Below are 18,391 nucleotides of genomic sequence, written 5' to 3' on the forward strand. Positions count from 1 at the left end.
GTGCAGCATCATGCTTAAGGAATTAATCCCCGGAGTTCAATAAGAGAGATGTTCGATCCATTACATCAATTAACAATCCGAAAATTTTTAGTGTTTTCAGGTAAGCTGGGAAAAATTCATCCTCTTGCAGCATCATGATAGAGAGAAGTGAGAACCCATCTTAGAAATCTTATTATTGCCTTGTTACTAAAATTTCTATGGGGACCAATATCTAATTTTGTATTGATGGGAATAAATTCGGCGAGTCCATTGTCGCTTTGTACGCGTTATACCTACCTTCGAAGTTCCAAAAAAATCGGTTCAGTACCTAGGTAGTTGGAACATCGTCACAAAATTTAAGAGAAAATTTACACTGAACCGTAATAATAACCTTGTGGTTAGACTGGTTAGAATTCCGAACTCAACTCCTGAGCTGATGCTGTAAAACTACTTATAATAAATAAGTAGACCGTAGGTTTGCACAGTTATCGATATTTATGTTTTTCGATAAAGGAAAACATAAAAGAAATTCATGGCTGAGCGTAACCTAATAGTTGTATTACTTGAGTTTACGAGCCTCGTACTTATGTTTCATCACTTGCTATCTAGCGATTTTCCAACAAAGAGAAGTCTTTTAATAAACAAAAGAGTGTTACCTACCTGTAATACCGGAGCCTATTTTTTATCCATTGCTCCTTAGCGATTTTGCTTCAAAGACAAATAAATCTTGCACTAACAAAAGAGCATAACAGTACCTGAGCCTATGTTTCATTCCTCGATCCCTAGCCTTTTTGCTACAAAGACAAATCTTCCAATAAACCAAAGAGTGTATGTAACCTGTAATACCGGAGCCTATGTTTCATTTCTTGCTCGCTAACCATTTTCCAACAAAGACGAATTTCCAATAAACAAAAGAGTGTAACCTGTAATACCTGAGCCTATGTTTCATTCCTTGCTCGCTAGCGATTTTGCAACAAAGACAAATCTTGCAATAAACAAAAGAGTGTAAACCTATGTAAATACCTGAGCCTATGTTTCATTTCTTGCTCGCTAACCATTTTCAAACAAAGACGAATTTCCAATAAACAAAAGAGTGTAACCTGTAATACCTGAGCCTATGTTTCATTCCTTGCTCCCCAGCGTTTTGGCTCCAAAGACAAATCTTCCACTAAACAAAAGAATGAAGGAATTACCAATTCATTCCGTTGCTCATTAGTAGCTACGAAAGACCCCAGATACTATAAAATGTTCATTTTATGGGCCCATTGATTTGTGCAAGACCTGTGTAATGTGATTTTATGGCCACTGACGTAGATTGCATATGGTCTACTACTACACCGACAGGTGTGAATAAATTAAGAAAAAACCGGCCAAGTGTGAAAGGAATTTGTGAGTTGAATGTTCTGTTGAACCGCCAATGCGTTGGCCTTTCAGGGTGGTGATGACCTAAGATGAGACGCACTTGTCTAGAAGACGCCTATTCACTCATGTTTAAAAGATCAACCATGAGTGTGACTGGCAGGAAACACAGATCGGGGAAGATTAGCATAATATTATTGTTTGGCGGAAGAGTATTCCAAACCTTAGCTATGCGTGTGAAAAATGATGACTTAATTTCCTACCTAAAGCGTTTTGTGCGTACGTACCTATAAATTCTATACAGAAGACATAAGGAATTAAGTAATTTGATTTATTTGCTTTGAATTAAAAAGCTCTAAATAGAAGCAATAAGAAAGAATGTATCAACTGCATCTGCATCTATACCTACCTACTAATTAATTAATAAATAAAATTGGAGTTTCTGTCTGTTATTTCGAAATAACGCTCATATGGTTACTTGAACGATACCATAATAATTACACGTTGTCAAAATTTTTGTCTGTCTGTCTGTCTGTCTGTTTGTACGGGCTTATCTTCGGAACGGCTGAACCGATTTTGACGGGATTTTCACAGACAAGTAGAGGATTGGCCAGGGAGAAACATAGGCTACTTTTTTAACCGACTTTCAAAAATGGAGTTGTGTTTTTCTACCTATGTACACCGAAATCTCCGAGATTTCTGAACCGATTTACGTATTTTTTTTAAATCGACAAGGGAACTAACTTTGCGACATTGTTTCATAAAAAATTTGGATTCCAACTCCTCAATCCGGATGCTGCAAGGGATCTGACCAATCCAAGCGGGCGAAACTGCGGGCATCAATAAATCTAGTCTACAATAAGAACTTGAGGTTAGTAAGGTAGACATTTATAATATATAGTTGCCCACTTAACAACCAAAATATAATTTTCCGGATTTTTTACTGAATTTGTTTCCGCTATAAGTAGATGCTAATAAGAAGGTAAGTACCGATGCATAGTTTGTTAAAACAGGATGAGCTAAGCACGTTTTACTTCATTGCATATAAGATCTAATCTTGGCAAGGTTAAGAAAAAAATGTAAGTAAAACCTTAATTTCTATACTTAGTAAAATAAAATTTATCGTGACTTTTGAAAGGTCATTCCATTTTAAAATATAAAAACCATATAAAAACCAAATCCTTCCTTTTTTGCCATTAGCACATCCAATCAGCAGCAGTTAACTGATCGATTTTCTGACTAAAGCATTGAATAGACCACACAATCCAAAGGAAAACGAAAATATTAATGGTTTTCAATTATCGAATTATTCAAATTCAATTATTTATTTTTCAAATTATGGTAGAATATAAGGTAAACAAGTACCTACCTACTTATATATTGATTACCTGTTGATACTATAGATTTAGAAAGTCAAACAAAGGTAGGTATACATAAACTGCCTAGTTTCCGACGAATAACTCCGAAAATGAAATAAAATTATCATTCACAACTAATCACAAGAACATAAGTTTTTAGGGTTCCGTACCCGAAGCTCGAAGGATGTCAACGGGACCCTATTACTAAGACTGCTCTGTCCATCCGTCCGTCCGTCTGTCTGTCACTCGTGAACCATAATAGGTAGAGACTAGAGAACTGAAATTTTCACAGAATGTGTCTATTGCCGCCGAAGTCCTTAGCAACTAGCATGAGTACGGAACCCTACCTTATGCGTATCCTGACACGCACTTGACCAGTTATTTATAAATGTCAATACTGTTGAATCAATAGATGTAAGTAAATAATTACCTATTAGCCGATGGTGGGATGAGATATTTTCCTCGTACGGTCGTTGAAAAACAAACAAAAAGTTGTAATGTAAGGTCGACGCCCTCATAAAATGCAGCTAGGTACAAATTGGACATTATCAATGAATCGTAAGAAATAAATAAATTAATGAACAGTATTAACGACGGGCTAATTTGGCGCCAGTTACCGTTATTTATTGAGCTTTTATGTATTCAATATAACCGGCTGCAATATATCAGATTTAAGTAGGTGAGAAATTGAGAATTCTTTTATCTTTTCAACTAATGGATAGGTATGTAAATATAATATACCTTTACGATTTTAAACACGTCCGTCGCTTAGATTGAGTGTCGAAAAAAATTGACATAATTTTTTTATTACGGTCGCATATACTGGTTTTTGTGAAGAAAAATTATAGCTACCTACTTACACTTACCTACTTAATTATTGAGGTTGTAGTAACAGAGAAGTGTCCATAGAAATTGGAATGCTTCTATCTTTCGTTCACATTTCTCTTTTCGATGAGCTAGAGGATTTTAAGACGGATTAAAACGTGTAAAATAATAATAATTATAGATAGATGAGCGTAGGTAAGATTTAAAACGAAAAACGTGGGGAGTATGTAATAGATAAGAAAATACCTATTGTACATAGGAGTATATCTACGCGCGCTCCGCGTTATTCGTTTTAATTTATACAAGACGTATTCTCATAACTAATTACCTAAGTATATTTATTATTTTATACTTTTAAGTCAGTTTTAAAAATGTGGTACTTAAAAAAATGAATTAAGCAATTATTTATCTGACTCTACAAAATATCAAATAAAACACCTAAACTCCTAATCCTAGGATGGGACTTATTGCCGCTGGTATTACTAATACATACATACAAGGTACGGCATCACACAGCATAGAATTTCGAGAAATGTTTGCTGTCGAAGAGTCCAAGAGGCAAAAACCAAGAACCCTAAAAAATATATTAATCAAGTTCGTCATTATACTCGTAGGTACGTGTAACGCAAAAAGTTACAGTGATGGCTAATTAACCAGCTATTTACCGTGCGATTGCGTGTCCCATTGTGTGACAGTCATGGACCTATGTACATCCCAAACAAACGTGGCATACTTGATCAAAGCCCAAACGCGACCTTCACTTGATCGATGATTGTACGGAATTAGTCGATTGGGTAACGATATTAATTTCTTTGACTATGGGTAAATTGATGTGTCAAACTCATCTCGAATTTCGATATAAGTATAAGAGCCTCGATAGCTCAACGGTTGAAGAGCGGACTGAATTCCGAAAGGTCGGCGGTTCAAACCCCACCCATTGCATTATTATCGTACTCACTCCTGGCACAAGCTTTACAATTAATTGGAGGGGAAAGGGGAGTATTAGTTATGATTAGCATGGCTAATATTCTTAAAAGTACAGTATCACGCTTTCAGGCGGAGAATACCTACTTAATATTATTATCTATGTAGGTAGTAGGTACAATGGAAATCCTGCACTCCTATTTATTAGTAAATACATCTTACACCTATCAAGGGCGAGGGAACTCTCGGTTTGATTTGAATCGACGATATTATGTCAAATAATAGGGCTATGGTGACGTAAAATCAAAGAACAAGTGTAAATTAAAAATTTTCAACACCCCCGACAAATCATTTTCAAATAAATAATTATGTATATCTAGGCAACGTCCATCTTGACAGCTTGACGTTTGTCAATTGACATAATATTATGAACCTAACGGTTATGTAACCTTCTTTTCTACAAGAAAACTAGAAAAGAGCTGATAACTCTTAAACGGCTGAACCAATTTTTTTGGATTATAGCTAAGAACACTCTCGATCAAGCCACCTTTCAAACAAAAAAAACTAAATTAAAATCGGTTCATTCGTTTAGGCGCTACGATGCCACAGACAGATACACAGATACACAGATACACAGATACACAGACACACAGATACACAGATACACACGTCAAACTTATAACACCCCTCTTTTTGGGTCGGGGGTTAAAAATAGAGCTACTTTAGGGCTACCTGCGTCAAATGTACCTACTAATTGTCATGTTTGACATTCATAACGTAGTGATTACATACTCTTTGATTTATTCACGCTTTCTGACCTAGAATATTATTATGTACTACAGGTACTACCATTGATTTTGAAAGAGCCACCCCTTTGGTTATTCTAGGGGTACTACAGTGGAAATCATGCATTCCTATTTATTTCAGGTCCCGTTGGAACCCTAAAAAACTGGCTCAATAATTGGTTTATTTGGAACGCTTAGCAGATGGTACCTGTAATATAGGAAACCAAAAGTCAATGACACGAAGGCTTCGTTAAAATTTATTGGACAGGTTATTACTTATTACACATTAAAATCAATATTGATTTTACATTGATGACTACTGAATAACAAATTAAAAGCTAATAGATTTTGACAACATTAATGTAATGGACTTTTTTTATAGGCGCTATCTCTAGAGGAACTTAGAATACTTTTAAATAAATATTAAGAGAATTTTCAAAAGCATTGAAATAAGGCCAAAAACGGGTTAAAAACAGTTGTTCTGTTATTAAGATCATAGTCTTCGCACATTTTACTTTTTAAAACTAAAATTTAATTTTTTAGGGGTTAGGTAGGTACGATGATTATTTAGGTTGAGTTTTTCATTTTCAGTAGGTATTGATTCGAATAAGTACCTACCTAAGTACTCAATTTTCGAAGAATTTATTACAACCCTAAAACTTTCACGAGGGCTAAGTTACATAATAATACGGAATAGCTAATTGCTGTAATCTAACATCTAATTTTACTGTATTCAGTATTCACGGATAAATGAAATAAATAACTAAGCTAACCAGTAGTAAATTAGTAGCCCTGACTTCCAAACTAGGACAAATAAAATGTTTAATAATATTAATTAATAAAATATTAATTATTAACAACTAATTAACATCCAAAACAAGTACGATATGCAAAGTGTACGCCGGTCAATAAACTTGCATGATACAAACAAAAGTAATTGTCCGTCAAGCTCAGTATACTTTGAAACGAAAATATTGTCCTTAACAAACATACCGCAGATAAAATATTACCACTCCCTTGGATATCCCATATCTTGGGATAATGTGTAGCTATCTATTTTGTCAAAGTCAAAGTCAAAATCATTTATTCAAAGTAGGTACAATTGTACTCTTTTTGATGGTCGAAATTGTAAAATTTGTACGATATAGTGGTGATAATTAATTACGTAACTTAAAACTAAAGCTACGAGGGTTCCAAACGCGCCCAAGTCTGAGAAGAGCCCACAACAAACTCAGCCGGGTATTCTTTTTTTATTATTATCACCAAAGAATTTGTATTGAAAGAGATATAATGGGTTGTTTGTGACAAAGTTTAACATGAAGAAGTTAATTAGGTAGGTACCTAAGGTATAAGTTAAAAGCTTACGGGGTGCTTCTGGTTTGGTCAAAAACGATTTGGAAATATAGGGGTTTCATTAGTACAGAATAAAATAAAAGTACTAGTACTAATAATAATACTAGTACTAGTAGTACTAATAATAATAATAGTACTAGGTAATGGATATCTAGAAAAGGTAAGTTTGAAGAAGTTGATTAATAGTAATTTTATTAATCCTTCTAACAAAAATATTATAACAAAGCTTTTACCTCGCTTTTATTTTGGAGAATGGAGCATATCTTAACTATCATTTTAGCTTCTAGATGTGATATGAGACTAATATTAATATCTCTCTCAAAAAAAAACTAGCAGTGCGCCTTTACAAGGCTTTTACTTAATTATATTATGTTTGTTATATAAAGTCACATATGGAGTGCTAAAAGATTACAATGCCAACTACCATGGGCTTGCAAATTCCATTGTATTGGTAGGTAAACAATATAAATAACTAGACGATGCCCGCAACTTCATCCGTGGAGATGTAGATTTTTATTAAAATTCCTTGGGAACTCAATAAATATCAGAGATAATAACATCCGTCTGGCCAATTTTTTTCGTATAAAATATAGCCTATGTCACCCGGGCCTTTACAACGAATCGATTGACACCTCATTTATCAAAATCGGCCCAGTAGTTTAGGCGCTACGGTGGAACACACAGAATCTGGATACAAACATACATACATATTACATACATACATAAAAAATCCCTTCCTTTCGGCTTTGCCGTAGTCGGGTAAAAAGTAGCATATGCCCGTCTCCAGAATGTAAGCTATCTCTCTACCAACTAGATGATTCTCGCGACTTTGTCGACAAACCCCTTGGGAACTCTTTGATTTTTCCAGGATTAGACTATCTTATCTCTTTCCGTAGAATGACAGCTACGTCTGAACTTTTCGCCTAAAAACAGTTTAACAGATGGGCCATGAAAAGCTAACAGAAACCCAGACACATTTTTGCGTTTCTTTGTCATGAGCCAATAACCAATTTATCATACAATGGAAACTTTATGGAAATCTGTGAAGAATAAACTCTACAGTGTGGTTTCTAGGGAATACACACTAGATGATTGATGCTGATTTTTTTCATTCTCTATAACATTTAAATGAGCAATACAACATGTGAAGTAGTTTTTGCCATATTAGCAAAGATTATGACAGAATTTTCTTTTTAAGGCTATAATAATTTTCCCAATGACGTTTGGTTATGAGATGGTTCTTATCGTATGTGTTGAATGATGATGGAGACATAGGTATTTATCATAAAATGAACCTTGAAAACATTTCACTATTTTTGGGCAGCCGTGTAATAAGCAGGTCTACAAGTTCAAAGTCGCTCAAAAGCGTGTTATGGAGCGGGCTGTGTTGGGTGTCTCTCTGAGGGACAAAATCCGTTATAGGGTAACCCGTAAGAGAACCAAACCAACCGATATAGCTTACGAATTAACAAGCTGAATTAGCAGTGGGTAGGCATGTCTGCCGCAGAACCAATGGTCGCTTGGGCAGACGTATTCTGGAGTGGAGACCGCATACCAGTAAGCGCAGAGTGGGACGACCTCCAATCCACTGGACTGACGACCTTAAGATGGTTGCGGGAAGTGGGTGGATGAGGAAGGCGTGTGGTGGCGCGCTCGCGAAAAGGTCTATGTCCAGCAGTGGACGCAAACAGGCTGATTAGTTGTAATAAGAAACAGACCAACTAAAAATAAAGAACCTAGACACCCGCGTATAGCATCCGATCATACTGTGGTCCGGCGCGGCGTAGAGGCATACCAGTAAAGCTTGTTGCAGGCTGCGCGCCGCGGTCAATGACCTTGACACTGTAGGTACCCGTTCTGTTTATATATCAGTTTTATATTCTCTCTCTTGCATACTCGACGGAAACGCGTTATGTAACTTTTATAATATGTTTCATAAGCCACGAATTCCGATTTTATCGGAAAATGGTAATTTTCTAAGCTCTATCGAAATATTTTTGTTTGTACCCTAACTTTGTCTCTACCAAGTAACAACTAAACAAATTCATTTTATGTTAATAATTTATTCATTTATTTTATTTTGCTCATTTTTTGCGCAACGGATCAGCCAGACTGTCCAGCGCGGAAATGCAGCCAGTATTCTTGGCACTATTCCACGCAGGCATGATTTGTATAGTAATAATTATATAATAATAATTTGTATAATAATAATACCTATTCAATAAAAAATTTTGAAAAAATAACTTAGTAACTACAAAGTTAACCTAAGATACAAAAAGAAAAATGTACCTACTTAACTACTTATTATGTAGGCGAAGAAGATCAAACTATTATACATATCGTAAAATGATTCAGTAACCATAACGAACTTTACCTATAAATTAAGAAAGACTAGCCGATGCCCGCGAATTCGCCCGCGTGGATTTAGGTTTTTTGAAATCCCGTGGGAACTCTTTGATTTTCCGGGATAAAAAGTAGCCTATGTGCTAATCCAGGATATTATCTATCTCCATTCCAAATTTCATCCAAATCCGTCCAGTAGTTTTTGCGTGAAGGAGTAACAAACATACACACACACACATTATATAGTGTGATAAACGCATCTGGTATGATAATTAATTAGAGATAACAGAATTTCTTACAATTTTATAGGTACCTATTTACCTACAATTGGAAAACCTTATCGATCTTAGCCAAATAATCCTACGCCTCTCTCATTTTCTACGACGACTCCTAACGTAAACTCTACTATCAGAAATATAATGGGAACAGTTCTCGTGTTTCTGTTTAATATCCAAAAAAACGCGATTGTCGCCTTTGGATTGGCGAAAATCTATACATATATAATAAAATTGTAGAAAAGTGGTGTCTGTACAATGGAAATATGTAAAAAAAAAGTAGCAGGGTTGTTATTATATCGATGCCGAACCCGAAATTGTAATTAATTTTTTTTTGTCTGTTTGTTTGTTTTTTTGCACAAACACACAGAGTGTTTGTGCACGCTAATATCCGAAACGGCTTATTCGATTTAGATACGGTTTTCACTAATATATTGTAGTAAGCTTCACACTTAACATTTAGTGTTTATTTCATGTCAATCGGTTCATAAATAAAAAAGTTATTTCAATTTAAAGAATCACGGCGAACATTTTTAACGTAGGAGAGTACGTACTACACGCCTCGCGCCTGAGCGTCCGTGGCTATATGGCTATAAAGCGCGGTCACTATTCCACGCGAACGAAGTCGCGGGCACAGTTAGTAATTAATATTATTGTGACGAAGCACTAATCATTAGTGCTGACGTCTTTACATGAAAAAAGATTCCTAGTATTGGGATGGAGACTGTCTTTTTAAACAGATTCTCGCAAAACGTAATCACAACACACCAACAACAACTTCGTTTTAGGGTTCCGTACCTCAAAAGGAAAAACGGAACCCTTATAGGATCACTTTGTTGTCTGTCAGTCTGTCTGTCTGTCTGTCCGTCCGTCCGTCCGTCCGTCGGTCGTGTCTGTCAAGAAAACCTATAGGGTACTTCCCGTTGACCTAGAATCATGAAATTTGGCAGGTAGGTAGGTCTTATAGCACAAGTAAAGGAATAAATCCGAAAACCGTGAATTTGTGGTAATACCATTAAAAAAATGTAAAATGTGTTTCAATTTTCAAAGTAAGATAACTATACCAAGTGGAGTATCATATAAAAGGGCTTTACCTGTATATTCTAAAACAGATTTTTGTTTATTTTTATGCTAATAGTTTTTGATTTATCGTGCAAAATGTCGGAAAAATTACCCGATTACGGAACCCTGGGTGCGCGAGTCTGACTCGCACTTGGCCGGTTTTTTTATGTCTGCGTTTTCGCCACTTACAATTTTTAACGACGCAACGAGGAAATGACCTTCCTGTTATTACCATCTCGGTCAAGTCTAACGATTATAGCTGTAACGAATGTGTGAGGCAGATTGTCTATATTCTGCTTATACTTTATTTTCTTGTAAACAACCAACATTTTATGGTGTATAGTTACAGTACCTATACATACCTACTAGTCACTAGATAAGTACATAATACTTGAAGTTACCGAATAGCACAAAATAATTTCCGACAAGCAGTAAATTAAGAAAAGGTTTAATTTCTTAATACCTTATAATAAATATCAATTATGTGCATTACAAAAACTTGATAAAAAAAGGGATTTCAGAAAAACACTGCCTCGATTGCAACCTACGTTAAAAACGTTTGAAGTAGTAAGTACAAGGAAATAGGAAAGAAAATAGATTCAGTCAAAAATTCATTTTCTGAGTACTTATTTAGAAAAAAAAAAACATAAGTGTTTATTAAATGTTGATCACTTACCGTAACGGAGTAAAACTAAAATAATTTAACATAATTTAAACGACAGCATAAAATCCACATTCCAAAAATTATCACGACGAAACTGGAATTGATTTAAATGCCGTTAATTTGGTCAAACAGTAATTTCTGAGGATATGGGTCTAACCGGTTACCAGTCAAAGCAATTTTAAATCCAGCACTATCATTAACAATAAATAAATGACATTTAGCGGAAAAGAAAAGCTTCATATTAATTTAGAACAACTTCTGAGGATATGGGTTGAACCGGTTAGCACTTAATAGTCAAAGCAGCTTTGAATCCGGTATTTTCGACAAATGATCGAAAAAAGTAAATAAATGACACTGCAAAAAAGAACGGCTTTATATTGGAAGACTGATGATCTAATTTAATTTCTAGGCACCTAAAAGATCTAATTACATTGGTGCGCTTTCAGCTAGCATTTTTTGCGTTTGAGGTACACTTCCTTACATCTTCAATCTTCAAAATTTCTTGAAAAAAAAATCTGTAAAAACCGGTCAAGTGCGACTCAGACTCGCGCACTGAGGGTTCCGTACTCGGGTATTTTTTCCAACATTTTGCACGATAAATCAAAAACTATTATGCATAAAAATAAAAATCTGTTTTAGGTAAAGCCCTTTCATATGATACCCCACTTGGTATAGTTAGTTGTCTTACTTTGAAAATTGAAACACATTTTTTTTTAAATGATGTACCTAACCACAAATTCGCAGTTTTCAGATTTATTCCTGACTAGCCGATGCCCGCGACTTCGCCCGCGTGGATTTAGGTTTTTCGAAATCCCGTGGGAACTCTTTGATTTTCCGGGATAAAAGTAGCCTATGTGCTAATCCAGGATATTATTTATCTCCATTCCAAATTTCAGCCAAATCTGTCTAGTAGTTTTTCGTGAAGGAGTAACAAACAAACACACACACACACACACACACACACACACACACACACACACACACACACACACACACACACACACACACACACACACACACACATACAAACTTTCGCCTTTATAATAATATTATAGTGTGATGTGATGTGCTATAAGACCAAACCTACCTACCTTTCATGATTCTAGGACAACGGGAAGTACCCTATAGGTTTCTTGACAGACTGACAGACAGACAGACAACAAAGTGATATTATAAGGGTAAGGGAGGTACGGAACTCTAAGAAACTGTAAAAAATTAATTTAAAAACCCTGGACAAAACTATAAGGGTTCCTTATTTTACACCCCATAACTGGAACCTTAAAAACCCTAAAAATATAGATGTTTTATGTTTACAGAATATGAAGTTGCGGGCAATTCCTATTGACGAGTCGGTAGGTGTCTGTCTGTCTGTCTGAAGACCCATCCGCTCAATCGATTTCTATAAAGGTACCGAGGTAGGTTGCGTCCATGTTATTGACATAGACAACTTTTTATCCCGGTAAACCAAAGAGTTCCCACGGGATCTTTAAAACCTAAATCCACGCGGACGAAGTCGCGGGCATTCTCTAGTTAGATAATAATTAGAAATTTCTTTGAAGTGTAGGCAAAAATACTATAATAAAAAATTATAAACGGTATAATAAAGCTTAAAATGGTTAGCAAATCCAACAATAACTTTCTGTCATGTCCTCTAACTACAGCCTGTGAAGAGGCGGTGCGAATCGCAATTTTATATGCAAAACTTGAACAACTAGCTTGAGACGGCGAGACCAGCTAATTGTAAATCGTTTGCATTCATATAGGCAGTTCTTTGGGACAAGATATTGGACATCTGACACTTTTTAAATGCTGTTCGCACAAGTTAATACCTACGTTTATGTGGTATCTAGCGCTTCCCCATTTTCGGCCACATTACAGTGGGGAAAAATTGGCGAATGCGGGACGCACGAGGCTGGCACCAGAGATCTGGAGAGGGCCATGGGTTACTTTTTATCCCGAAAAGTTAAGAGTTTCACAGAATTTGAAGAGCTGACGAACAAAATAAAATTCAACAAAAGAAAATTTTACAGGACGAGCAAAAAAACTAAATGAAAGCTGAAACTTTACTGTAGTTATACCGTTTTGATAAAAATTACAAACTTTGGACTCAATTTCAGCACAGTTCTGATCCTAACAGTTTTAATTCTATTACAATCATACTTCATTCAACGATGTTTCACAAGCAAAAGGTGTGTTTCAATGAATCTATGTACTATTGGTTATTGGTTATTATACTCGGAAGGCTTGGAATGCTGATTTTAATGAGAGATATGGCAAGAGATTCAATAATTAATTAGGTACTTTGTACCTAAGCTATACACTGATGGTAATTTTGTTATACACAATTTCTAAACTAAGAGGGCTCTCTCCGTCACTAGTTTCATACAAACGTAGTTCCAATGTCATTTGAATATTAAGCAACCAAAGTCCATAAAATTTTGCAGACATATTCTAGAAACTAATATCTATGTCTGTGGTTTTCCAGATTTCTGTTAAAATATTCGGTTTCAAAGTTACGCGGTCTTAAAAATGTACATACAAATCTTTAAGCCCCTGTAATTTTAAGACTAGATATTTTTAGAAAAATCTAAAACACCACAGACACAGATATTAGTTTCTAGAATATGCCTGCAAAATTTCATGGACTTTGGTTGCTTAATATTCAAATGAAATTGGAACTACGATTGTATGAAACGAGTGACGGAGAGAGCCCTGTTTATTGACGAGTCAAAAAGTAATCCTATCCTTCTCCTCAGGGAGCATTGTGAAAACGATAGCTCCATATTTAGACCTGCGAAATGAGTTGATTTTAGTTTAGTAGTTACATTAGCTGACCCACCCCTGCCTCGCTAGGGTGAAATTTATAAAAATTCTTTATCATCATCATCATCGACTGGCTCACTACTGAGCACAGGTCTCCTATTAGAAAGAGAGGGGTTTGGCCATAGTTCATCACGCCGCGCTGGCCAAGTGCGGATTGGCAGACCCATAGGCCGATTGCCGAGGTATAGAAAATCCCTTAAGGTGACCAAAAATTTTGAAACACGTAATAGGTCTGCTTGTTCTGTGTTAATACCTACCTACAAGCGAGTTAATACCTAGATAGCAGAGACTTATATACTTAAAACACTCACGGTATCAGCTGTTATTACTTAGTACTTACTACTTAGGTAGTACTTAGTTAAAACTTCAGCCTCCAATTCGAGGGTTCCGTTCCATACTGGTCACGCAGTAACTTTTCGGAGTTATGCGGGTTTTAAGCTGTCAGTTACTTTAGTGGTCAAGGAAACTTCGTGAGGAAACCATGCCTGAGAGTTTTCCATGGTGTTCTCAAAAAAAATATTTATTATTTAAAAAGGTGTGTGAAAGTCTGCCACTCCATACTCACGCGGCGTGATGGAGTGTGGTCTAAAGTTGACTTTGCTCAGACTTGAACTTCAATAAAAAAAAAGATATCAGTCTCGTTTTAACAGTGTCTTAAATCTGAGCAAACTTAAAGTGGGCGCTATTCTATAGATTTCAGGCAAAGTCAAAGTAAGTCATTCTTAAAGTCGGTCTGTAGTCGGCCGAAGATGGGTTGAGATGATGACTCGTGGTAAACCAAATGTAAAGGTTAATGCACATTAGGACAAGAGCAAGGTCGGCGCATTTGCGGTTTAGAAGTGATTGTTTCCTGGTAATTTGCTCAAAGACATCTGCCATCAAGTCACGAGTATTTACGTCAAATTCTAAATGCATGTACGCTTATTATTATCATTATGATGATTATTCGAGCGTTTCCTTCCGTTCTGTCATAAAACAAAGAGATTATCTTTACCAAGTGAGATTAGATACCTTGAGGTACTCGTACCTATATAAAATTAAAGAAATTGAGTTAGGTACCTAAATGATTTTAATTGGTAGACTTATTTTTTCAGTGTATTGTGACTTTCGTAAGTGCTTTTATAAGTCTGAAACGAAGAATAAATAAATACAAATACAAATAAATACAAATTGTATCTTTTATGTAGTTCCCGACACTGCGTAGATTTAGGGTTTGAACGATCCTGTTGGAATTTATCATAATACTTTTTTAAATGTAGGTAGGTACTTGTGTACACTACTTATCTTTTTTTATATCTATAGAGAGAACCTATGTATGGAAAATCTCAAATTTCTAGACTCATCGGATGTTAGAATGTCCATTTATAGATATGTATAAATAGATGGATATGGAATAAGCGTTCATCCAATTCTAAATTAAAATTGTCGTCTTGAGTTTTTTATGGTAAGTAAGGTCCGACGCATACCTACAGAGTGGAGTGGAGTTGAGGTACCCCAGCGTCTTTTTTGACAACAATAAATTCATACTCAGCTGTCGATTATAAAAAAGCTACATCAATCTTTTCTACAAAATCAATTGTTGTGGTGTCTGAATTTGCGGGATTTTCGCTCCAACAACGCAACGCATCTTCAGATAGATTGAAGCAAGAGTTAGCTAATCAGAGGTGATTGCCATCGTCACATTGCACTGTAACTACTTAGCTAGTAGCGTTCACGAGGCTTGAAGTCGGGTTAAGCATTTAATAGGTACCCCACCTATTCACTGGCAGATCATAATGAAAATTAGCATTGAGCTAAATTAATGTGTTTATGCCTCTATAACCTACACGCCACTTACCGTAGCTGTGCCGTAGCTATTATTTTACTGCAATCGAGCCCTTACTCTATTTAAATAAGGAGGAATCTCGTCGGCGACAAAGTAAAAAAGCTCAGTAAGAAATTTTATGATAAACAAGATATTGCAACTACAATCTACTCCGCAGGTCTGCGTTGCGCCTTAGGTTTACACTATTAACCTACTAGATGTTATGTGAGGAATTAAGTTAAAAATACAAAGAAATAAAAGAACTTGTTTAAAAATATCAAGAAGTAATACGTTATTTAACGGTCAGCGAATGGCGGGTAACGGACTAACCGGAAAGACTACTTTCAATGTTAATGTCGCGACGCCTTTACAGTTTACTTCCAATGTCGCTTTAATTCATATGTTTTACAGCTAGCTTGTAAAGGCCATAGATGTATTAATACTACCTATGGTTAAGGCTTGTACACACCTATCCATCACATCACACTAATAAATATATCACACTATAAAGGCGAAAGTTTGTATGTGTGTGTGTGTGTGTGTGTGTGTGTGTGTGTGTGTGTGTGTGTGTGTGTGTGTGTGTGTGTTACTCTTTCACGCAATAACTACTGAATAGATTTGACTGAAATTTGGAATGGAGATAGATAATATCCTGGATTAACACATAGGCTACTTTTTATCCCGGAAAATCAAAGAGTTCCTAGGGGATTTTAAAAAACCGAAATCCATGCGGGCGAAGCCGCGGGCATCAGCTAGTATTTAATGATCTAGATCTAATCTCTTGTAAGGACTTCCGCATGCCAAGGTTTGGCGCTGCCTGATCCAGCGGCTCCCTACGACTCTTTGATGTCGTCTAGTCTAGGCCTGCCCATGGAGCAACAGATTAGCTTATTACTAAGGTGGGTCTGAAAATGCTGCACTTTGGGATCCCAACGTCTGTGGATTCGTGATGCACACTTCAGCTTCAAGAGAGGTCTCTCCGTCACTCGCTTCATACGAACGTAGTTCCAATTTCATTTGAATATTAAGCAACCAAAGTCCATGAAATTTTGCAGACATATTCTAGAAACTAATCGCGCCGCTTCAGCTAGACGCTATAAATATTCTGATATTTATAGCTTCCTTTTTAACCCCCCATCCAAAAAGAGGGGTGTTATAAGTTTGATGTCTGTATCTGTGTATCTGTCTGTGGCATCGTAGCTCCTGAACTAATGAACCGATTTTAATTTACTTTTTTTGTTTGAAAGGTGGCTTGATCGAGAGTGTTCTTAGCTATATTCGATTATTGAAAATCGGTTCAGCCGTTTGAAAGTTATCAGCGCTTTTCTAGTTACTGTAACCTTCACTTGTCGGGGGTGTTATAAATTTTTAATTTTCACTTGTTCATTATATTTCTATGACAGTGTTTTTACATACACCTCAAAGAATTAAAAAATCACTATTCATTTGCTTCGACATTAGGGAACGTTATAAAAAGAGTAACTTTTGAAATGATATTACATGCTGACCATACTAACCTCTGGAAGACAGGTTTGGAAATTGTTACTCTACTTGTACCTGTATTCCTCATACATAAATGTCTTTGAAGTTATTAGCATCATCAATAATCTGGTTATAGCTTCAGACGGTAATTAGGCTGGAGGGCTGCTCGTCTGCTGGAGAGCGGTTTCAAATTAGCGTATGCTCGTTTTAGGGTTCCGTACCTCAAAAGAAAACACCGGCCAAGAGCAAGTCAGACTCGCGCACTGAGGGTTCCATACTCGAGTATTTGTTCCAACATTTTGCACGATAAATCAATATAAATAAAAATCTGTTTTAGAATATAGGTACAGGTAAAGCCCTTTCATATTATGATGACTCGCACTTGGCCGATGTTCTTTTATTTTAGCCTACTTATGCGCGCGCGCGTCTTCGCGTATTTCGTCGTGGGTTGACGCACTTATAAGCTCGTATACTTACCAATATACCAATTCATATCGTTACTAGTTCAATTGAATACGCCGGATTAGAATAGAAAAAAGATAAGTAAGTATTTTTATTCAAATAAACTTTTTCAAGTACTTTTGAATAGTTTAAATGCACTGTAAGATAGGTACTCGGCAGTTGCTTTTTTCACCGATTTGATATACAATATTGGGCCATGTAGAAAAGTAAGTACCTAATTACAGTTCCACGCATTGCTGGAGCGAGCTGCAGGTCAAATCCACGCTCTTTTATCATTTACATGTTCTTCGATTGTGTAACTTATGTTATTTTCATGAGCATACTTTTAATAGATTTTTTCTTGAAAGCATGTTCGGTTTATTGATGTGCCCAATGCAGCGCGTGTGTATGCTAAATAACCGTAAACGCTCAGAAAATGAATACGTAGTGTGAGAAGACCCTAAAAGGTTTAACGCATAGACGGACGCAGGACATTAACTTTTCTTGTGACCTAGGAATGTGAAATAGGTTGGTTTTTAACACTTTTGCTACTCTATTTAGGTATAAAAAAGATTCCGACGAATTGAGAACCTCCTCCTTTTTGAAGTCGGTTAAAAAGGAAGAGCTGACTGACTGACTGACTGATCTATCAAAGCACAGTTCAAACTACTGGACTGATTGGGCTGAACTTTGGCATGCGGATAGCTACCTATTATGACGTAGATATCCGCTAAGAAAGGATTTTTGATAATTCAATCCCTATAGGAGTAAAATAAGGGTTTGAAATTTGTGTAGTCCACGCGGACGAGGTCGCGGGCATAACTTAGTTAGTAACTAAAATCTAAAAATATTATAAGTTACGGAAAGATGTACCTACTTAGCTAGTTTAGGCATCCTAATGTTTTGTAGTGCTC

General features: G+C 36.1%; 2 protein-coding genes across 2 annotated transcripts in view; both read right to left on the reverse strand.

The window, feature by feature from the left end:
* The window catches only part of LOC123872369 (sec1 family domain-containing protein 2-like), a 32,455-nt gene extending 21,611 nt beyond the window's left edge, over nt 1-10,844 (reverse strand). Inside the window, exons 1-3 of the mRNA XM_045916595.1 lie at nt 10,832-10,844; nt 5,268-5,278; nt 1,530-1,537 (exon numbers count right to left, since the gene is read on the reverse strand). The gene's annotated coding sequence lies outside the window, so the exon portion shown is untranslated. The remainder of the gene's footprint in view (nt 1-1,529; nt 1,538-5,267; nt 5,279-10,831) is intronic.
* Nucleotides 1-18,391, reverse strand: part of LOC123872375 (serine/threonine-protein kinase S6KL-like) — a 69,478-nt gene that overhangs the window by 4,382 nt on the left and 46,705 nt on the right. The gene's annotated exons all lie outside the window — the stretch shown is intronic.

Source organism: Maniola jurtina, chromosome 15 (genome assembly GCF_905333055.1).
Source record: "Maniola jurtina chromosome 15, ilManJurt1.1, whole genome shotgun sequence".
NCBI classification, from domain to species: Eukaryota; Metazoa; Arthropoda; class Insecta; order Lepidoptera; family Nymphalidae; genus Maniola; species Maniola jurtina.